Genomic DNA, 9,046 nt, shown 5'->3' with positions numbered 1-9,046 from the left:
GCTGATATTGCCGTAGAGCCCGGTCGAACAATTAGTGTTACTGCGTTGGCACTCTCAGACAACGCTGCATCCAGGTTGCGGCGAGCCCCCGTAGCATCTCTGACCTCATTCTCTGTTGTAGCCATTTTGAGGGAGCTGATCACTTCTTCCTCCTCGTGCCCTGAGTCCATGCCTGCCTCCTCTGATGATCTCTTATGGGGGGGCGAGTTATGGCGATGCTCAGGACCTCCACGCCTTGCTCTACCCCGCCCTCGTCCTCCTGCACGGCCACCACGTGCTCCACGATCCCAGCTGGGCTGCTCCTGAGGTGACTCCCTTCTAGTTGCTAGCATCCAGCTTCCCCACTGTTTGTTCTTCTCCTCCCAAACACCATCACCGCATTCCTCATGATTGTGACCCAGGAGACCGCAAACTTTGCAGAAAAAAGGAATCTTCTCATACTTCACCGGGAGAAACTTCCTCCCCTCACCAGTTACATTCAGGGGCGTAACCCTCGTCAGCGGTTTATTCACATGTATCCTCGCACGCACCCTGACATAATCACCTTCATAAAAGAGGCGAGGCGAGAGTTGTGTTTCCTTTACACAACCAATGCAGCGAGCTAGTTGATCCACTACTTCTGCTTTCCGGTATAGCTCCGGGATGTTGTGGATCAGGGCCCAAACATATAGACCATCAAAAACAATAGAAGACGGCTCCTGCTTGCCGTCATAATCCTCGATTAGCATCTCCATCCCCCTAAACAGCCATGGACCTCCATGCAGAACCTTCTTCCAATCACCCAGGCAAAACATCTAAAAGATGAAGAGATTTTCACCTGCCTCGCGATAAGTTGGTACATTAGCAAGCCTCCAAACCGACTTCAGCGTCTCGAACATAGACGATGCGTTGAACTGCCTTGTCGTGTTTACCTTCCCAATCGCAAGCCATCTCGCATCTGTTGAATACTTTTTCACCTCTTCTTCTTCCACCACGACATCATCAAGTTCATCATCCTGCAGATCCAGATGTTTCAGCATCTCCTCCAGGTTGTTCCCCGCTAGGCCTGCCGAGGACGATGACCCCTCCTGGCCCGCCATCTAGGTTACAATGGTGGCTTCGGAAAAGAACAGCACAGAAACCAGTGCAAAACCCAAGCCCCCGTTTGCCCCCGCAGAATAGGCGGGTTTCAAAGAGATCAGCAGGGTTAGCCGACGATCGATCGGGGAAAGACTCTAGACGACGGCTAGATCACCGCTGCTAGATGCGAAAACCCTAAGCTAGAGGGTAGATAATTTCTTTGTTTGTCGTCTGGTCCAAAATTAAATGGTGTACTGTAAAAGGTGTTGAATATTAGTTGGGCTATAGGCCCATTTAACAATTTTAGAAAATCCCTAAGGGCCCATGCTATCAAGAGAGTGGTGGAAAGTTTAGTCCCACATGGCAAGTTGAGAGAGATGTACATCAACCTATAAGGTGAACTCTTCTCCCACTAGTATGAGTTGGTGTGAAGGAAGGAGAGGTGTTCCACATGCGCGCGCCTCCTCTGCCGCCCGCCGCGCCACGCCTCGATTTGCATAGATGTTTCTACTATCTGCCTAGTACGTGCGTGCATCATCAAAATTAAGTATGTCATTAGCACTGCCTATGTCATGTTCATGATTTATTATTGGATTAAATTAATCGAACAATTGCTTAATTTCTTAACAATCCAAAAACCTAATATGTGTAGGCAATTTTCGATTCATGGTTTTGCTGCTACACTGAAACCATCCCCGTTTACAAGGATGTACTTTAAGCGTTGACAGACCAAAACCATCTTATGCCTCACGGCGACGAACTTATTCTAGGTGGCCGGTGTTACTCCCACGGGAACGATCGCTCCTGAACAGGAGAAGGCGTTCAGGGAGGCCACCGTCGTCTTTGTTGGATGCATTCTGAGCATGATTGGAGATAAGCTGGTTGATGCATACTTACATATGCGCGTTGCCAAGGACTTGTGGGAGGCGCTCGAATCTAAATTCGGCACAACGGATGTTTGGAGTGAGATGTATATTATGGAGAAGTTCCACGATTACAAAATGGTCGAAAACTGTTATGTATTGGAACAGGCTCATGAGATACAGTGCATTGTTAAGGAGCTTGAGCTTCTCAAGTGTGTTCTACTGAGCAAATTTGTCGCGGGTTGCATTATCGCTAAATAACCCAATTCCTGGAGGAACTTTGCCACCACTCTAAAACATCAGAGGCATGAATTCTCAGTTGACGATGTCATTGGCCATCTAAGTGTCAAGCAGAATTCGAGGGCAAAGGTCTCGCACGGAAAAGGGACCGAAGGGATCTCTGTCGCCAATGTGGTGCAGAAGAACTTCAACCCCCACAAGCCCAAGGGGAAGACTGGTGTCTAACAGAATACCGAGTTTAAGAAGAAGGGAAAGAAGACCTTCAAGAAAGATAAAAAATAGGGTGGCTGGTTCAGATGAACATTGTGCTGCCAAGTGCCCAAACAAGTTCAAGAAGCCAGGACAGGACTGCAAGACTATCAACATAATTGTGAGCAACAATAAGAGTGGGCCATCTGGGTACGGTAATTTGTTTACTGTATTTTCAGTTTGCCAGTCTACTGATTGGTGGATTGACACAGGTGCAAATATTCATGTTTGTGCTGACATTTCATTGTTTTGTTCTTATCAGGACACAGGGAATAGGTCCGTACTGATGGGGAACAGTGCGAGTGCTTCTGTTCATTGTGTTGGCACGATCGATCTGAAGTTTACTTCGGGAAGGATCGTGCAATTGAAGAACGTGCTACATGTCCCCGCCATCAAAAAGAATCTCGTTAGTGGTTCCCTTCTATGTAGAGAAGGGTTTAAATTGGTATTCGAGTCTAATAAAGTAGTTGTTACGAAATAGGGATTGTTTGTTGGAAAAGGTTATGAATGCGGAGGTCTATTATGCTTTTCCCTCGCTAATTTTTATAATAAAGTCGTGAACAATATTCATTCGAGTGTTAATGAAACAGAAGTTTGGCATTCACGTCTTTGTCACATTGTTTTTGGTAGTATGATGCGGTTAGCAAAGTTGAATTTAATCCCAAGTTTCACTTTAGCCAATTGTTCTAAGTGCCATTCGTGTGTGCAAGCAAAGCATCCTCGCAAGCCCCATAAGGCTGCGGAGGAGAGACATTTGGCGCCGTTAGAACTCATGCATTCTGATATTTGTGAGATGAATGGTTTATTGACTAAAGGTGGAAAAACATACTTCATGACACTGATAGATGATTCTACTAGATATTGCTATGTATTTCTTTTAAACACTAAGATGAGGATCTACACTACTTTAAAATTTATAAGGCAGAAGTTGAGAATCAACTTGAAAAGAAAATAAAACGAGTTCGGTCAGATCATGGTGGAGAGTATTTCTCTAATGAGTTTGGTTCTTTCTATGCGGAACACAGACTTATTCATGAGAGGATGCATCCCTATTCACCTCAGTCAAATGGGGTTGCTGAATGGAAAAAATGTACTCTAACAGATTTGGTTAATGCCATGTTAGATACATCGGGTTTATCCAAGGCATGGTGGGGGGAGGCTATATTGACATCATGTCATGTCTTGAATAAAGTCCCGACAAAAGACAATGAGATCACTCCCTATGAATAATGGGAAAAGACAAGAACGACACTCTCATACTTACGTACTTGGGACTACTTGGCGAAAGTCAATGTGCCAATCCCAAAAAGCGTAAACTTGGACCAAAGACCATGGACTACATTAATTTGGGCTACGCTAAGAATAGCGTCGGCTATAGATTTCTGGTAGTGAAATCTGAGGTACCTGACATGAAGGTCGGTACGATTATGGAGTCTAAAGATGCTACATTCTTTGATGATATTTTTCCTATGAAAGATATGCAAAGCACTCCTAGGCTGGAATCTGATGAGTCTTGAACCTGCCATTCCAATGGAATATTATGAACAGACACATGATGGAAATCCTGAGGAGGATGACAAGGAAACCCTTGGTAGGGGCAAGAGACAGAGGACTGCAAAGTCTTTTGGTGATGATTTATTTGTATACCTTGTGGATGATACTCCCACTTCTATTTCAGAAGCTTATGCATCTCCGGATGCTGACTACTGGAAAGAAGCGGTCCGTAGCGAGATGGACTCCATCATGGCTAACGGGACATGGGAAATCACTCAACGCTCCTATGGCTGTAAACCATTGGGATGTAAATGGGTGTTCAAAAAGAAGCTTAGGCCTGATGGTACGATTGAAAAGTATAAAGGCTAGGCTTGTGGCCAAGGGCTTTGACCAGAAAGAAGAGGAAGATTTCTTCGATACTTATTCACCTGTGGCTAGACTTACCACCATTCGAGTATTACTCTCGTTGGCGGCCTCGCATGGCCTTCTCGTCCACCAGATGGATGTTAAGACGGCTTTCCTGAATGGAGAGCTAAACGAGGAAATCTACATGCAACACCCAGATGGCTTTGTGATAGATGGTCAGGAAGGAAAAATGTGTAGGTTGCTGAAAATATTTGTATGGCCTGAAACAAGCACCTAAGCAATAGCATGATAAGTTTAATACAACTCTGACATCTGTTGGTTTCGTTGTTAATGAAGCTGACAAATGTGTATACTATCGCCATGGTGGAGGCGCAGGAGTTATATTGTTGATGACATACTGATATTCGGAACCAACCTCAAAGTCATTGAGGAGGTCAAGTCATTTCTATCTCAAAATTTTGAGATGAAAGACCTTGGTGTGGCTGATGTTATCTTGAACATCAAGCTACTGAGAGATAATGAGGGTGGGCTTACACTTCTGCAATCCCATTATGTTGAAAAGGTGTTGAGTCGTTTTGGATATGCGGACTGCACGCCATCTCAAACACCATATGATACTAGCGTGTTGATTCGAAAGTCCAAAGGCACGACTATAGATCAATTAAGATACTCTCAAATCATTGGTTCACTTATGTACCTAGCGAGTGCTACGAGGCCTGACATCACCTTTGCTGTGAGCAAACTGAGTCGGCTTTTTTCAAAACCGGGTGATGTACATTGGCGTGCTGTTGAAAGAGTTATGCACTATCTGAAGGGTACTATGAACTATGGACTTCACTATACCGGATACCCGTCGATACTTGAAGGATATAGTGATGAGAATTGGATCTCTGATGCTGATGAGATGAAGGCCACAACTAGGTATATGTTTACTCTTGGAGGTGGCGCTGTTTCCTGGAAGTCTTGCAAGCAAACAATCTTAACAAGATCAATAATGGAAGCAGAATTAACAGCATTAGACACATCTGGTGTCGAAGTAGGATGGCTTCGAGATCTTTCGATGGACTTGCTAGTGGTTGATAAACCGGTTCCGCTATCCTTATGAACTATGACAATCAGACTGTCATCACTAAGGTGAAGAGTTCAAAGGACAACATGAAGTCCAACAAACACATAAGAATGAGACTAAAAGTTGTTAGAAAACTAAGAAACTCCGGAGTGATAGCGTTGGAATATGTTCAAACGGCTAAAAATCTGGCAGATCCCTTTACAAAAGGGCTATCGCACGTTGTGATAGATAATGCATCGAGGGAGATGGGTATGAGACCCACATGAGATGCCATGGTAGTAACCCAACCTATGTGATCGGAGATCTCGTGAAGTAGAACCTGGAAAAACAAGCTAGTGGTTAACCGAGGAGAGTATTTTAACTAACCCACTCCGTTGGAGATGCACAACTCTCGGTAACTGTATGGCAGGTTGACTTTTGTCTTAATATGTTCCAAGGCTTATAAAAGCAAGATGCTATCCTATAGAGCCATCTTTGAAGGAACACACCTATATGAGCCCGACTACTGGTCATAGTCTATGAGATTAGGGTGATCTCTAGTAAGTTCATGAACAGGCCAGGAGTGACCAATATGCTCCACCCGAGGGGTCAGCCTTCGGCAGCCTAGTACTGGTAAGACACTTGGTGAAACTCCTTCACGCCAAATTGACAATTCAAGGCCTAGTCCATTGTTCAGTTGTGGAGAAGTGTAGCTATTTGTTCTAGGTGGATGTTCAACCTTAACGGGCCTCCAGTGAAAATACTAGTATATCAAAATAGAGTTTGCAACAGAGGACAACACCATGGGCCTTCGGGATCTGGTGGGGGATTGTTGAATACTAGTTTGGCTATAGGCCCATTTAACAATTTCAGAAAATCCCTAAGGGCCCAAGCTGTCAAGAGAGTGGTGGGAAGTTTAGTCCCACATGGCTAGTTGAGAGAGATGTACACCAACTTATAAGGTGAGCTCTTCTCCCATTAGTATGAGTTCGTGTGAAGGAAGGCGAGGTGTTCCACATGCGCGCCTCCTCCGCCGCCCGCCACGCCTCGTCACGAAGCCGATGCAATGTTTTCCCGGTCAAAATTGGAGAGTCCATTACAGACACAAAATGAATATGAGAGATGGAAACATCTGTAATTAAATGTGTTTTTATGGAGATGAAACTTCTGTAATTAAGCGGTTTTATTGCTGGACCGTTCTCCTACCGGACTGGCTATATATATGAGGCATCGCAGCTCAGCAAAAGACACAACACTTCACACTTCCACTTCTCTCTGGTTGTTCCTTTCACTGCTGCTGCCTTCGGTGATCCCATCCTGTCTACCGCGTACACGACTGATGGGAGAGCAGGCCTTCGAAACCCCGCTTCTCCAGATCCTGTACGGGAGAGAGGCGATTAGATTTTTGGGGAGCGTCTCCTACGCGACTGCTCGCCTCTGTTCGACTACTTCCTCTACGTCGACAACTTCCATGTCACCTTCGTCTTCACCATGAGCACTGACGCCGATCGCGTGGCTGCCGAGAAGGCCGCTGCTGAAAAGACGATCGCCGACGAGGCCAACGCCTCCGCTGCTGCTACGGCCGACTGGCCTACTGGAGAGTCTAACACAGTTATCCCCTTCCTATTTATTTTCATGTATGTAGTACTAGTGGTTTGCGTAGATGTTTTACTATCTGCCTAGTACGTGCGTACATCATCAAAATTCAGTATGTCATTAGCACTGCCTATGTTATGTTCATGATTTATTATTGGATTAAATTAATCGAACAATTGTTTAATTTCTTAACAAAAGGTCTCATATATTCATATGGGGCATATGGCTACCTGTGGTGCCGCTCCACATGATTGAAGGCCTCGGGCGTTCGGGGGAACTTATCCTGGTTAGCTCGTGCTTCACAAGTTGAGAAATGATCGCGAACGGAATAGTACGTACTAGTTGATGATCTGGCGGGTGTGTCCCTGAAAACATCACGCGGTTTTCCGGTACCATTTTGATACGTTGCTGTCCGAGAAGTGAATGAGTCGAGGTGCTGTCTATCCGCACACATGTCACAGCACGATGCAACCTGGTGCCGGGGCTGGAAAATTCCTTGCCGTGGCTAGGTATCAGTCGTTCTGTCCGTCCAGTCGGCTCGATCCAGCGAGAGAAATATCGTACGACAGGGACAAAATGGAAGGACAATCAATTCTCGCATGGGTGGAAGTTGAGAAGGCTGCGTACCTTGGCGACGAAGCGATTCGTGCCCTTGACCCTGCTGCGAGGAGAGCGAGCCGCACCATGCATCCAGGCCCTGCGTGAAAACCCCACCACGGGCCACATAACTAGCTAGGCAACGCCCTGTTTCTTTCCTTGTATCAATGTATTTCTTATACTGATTTTACATAAAGCTTCACCTGGATTGCTTGATTTTTGTATGAACAATGTGTTGGGACAAACTGTCGTTGCCGAATCGAATGAGAGAGAGATGAACTAGAGCGAGAGAGAGAGAGAGAGAGTTTTGCGCTGCCCAAACTTCGCAGCTTTTCTGTGTGCCGTTTTGTTCTTGTTATTCTGTTACAACAGAAGCCCCATCTAACTATCTCCCGGCGGGATCGCCATGATCCATGATGGCCGCGCCATCCCACGACCACATCACACAACGACCAAGTCCCACCGGGAGAGAAACTAGGGTAGAAAAAAAAAGAGGGACGTGCGTACATGCACTCCACTCCTACTACTACGTGCATGCGCCGGTCACATTCACCATGCACACGCATTATTCAACATAAAAGCAAATGGGACTAAGCTACACAGCCATGCATCCAACTAACTTATGCTAACAATTCTCCCTCTTAAGCTTGTTGGCTCTTGATGACTTCACTGACGCCCATCTTCTGCCTCATCTCCACAAAGCGCACTCACTCGAGAGCGTTGGTCAGTACGTCATCTAGCTGTTGTTCAGTCCCAACATGATCGACCTCCACCTGTCTTTCCTCGATGCACTCCCTGTTGAAGTGAAACTTCACATCAATATGCTTGCTGCGATTGTAATGGACAGGGTTCTTTGCCAATGCTATGGCTGACTTGTTGTCGATCAGAAGTTTGAACTTCCCTGGTTCTCCCCCTTTATATTTGAGAGCAATCTGCAAAGCTAGAGTCCTTGACATGTTGCAAGTGCAGCGGCCACATACTCTGCCTCACATGAACTGATTGCTACCACCTTCTGTTTCTGAGAGGTCCAAGTAATGGGTTTAACGGCCGAGGAAGAAGATATGCCCTGAAGTGCTCTTGCGGTATTCAACATCTCCCGCATGATCATTGTGCTATAGCCCAAAAGGTCTCCAGTTCCTCCACGTACATAACGGCATCCATAGCTCAATGTCCCTTGCACATATCGGAGAACTTGCTTGACAGCCGTCCAATGTGTTGTGGTTGTCTTCTCCACACATCTTCTAACAATTCCAACGGCATGTGTGGTATCTGGTCTTGAGTTCACTAGGTACCTTAGACTGCCAATTATGCTGCGGTCGAGGGATGGATTGAAAGCTTTTGCATCATCTTCCTTTCTCAGTTTGAGACTGCATTCCAAGGGGGTGTGGCATCGATTGCACCCGGCCATCCCAGCCTACTCAACAATGGCGTAGCTTAGTTCATTGCTGGGGGGCTGTGCCCCCACCCCCCCCCCAAGATTGTCAAGAGAGTCTCGATTATGAATTTTCATGTGCTTGGTCCCCCACTGACTCAT

This window comes from Triticum dicoccoides, chromosome 7B (assembly GCF_002162155.2).
Source record: "Triticum dicoccoides isolate Atlit2015 ecotype Zavitan chromosome 7B, WEW_v2.0, whole genome shotgun sequence".
NCBI classification, from domain to species: domain Eukaryota; kingdom Viridiplantae; phylum Streptophyta; class Magnoliopsida; order Poales; family Poaceae; genus Triticum; species Triticum dicoccoides.
This window is presented reverse-complemented; position numbering follows the sequence as displayed.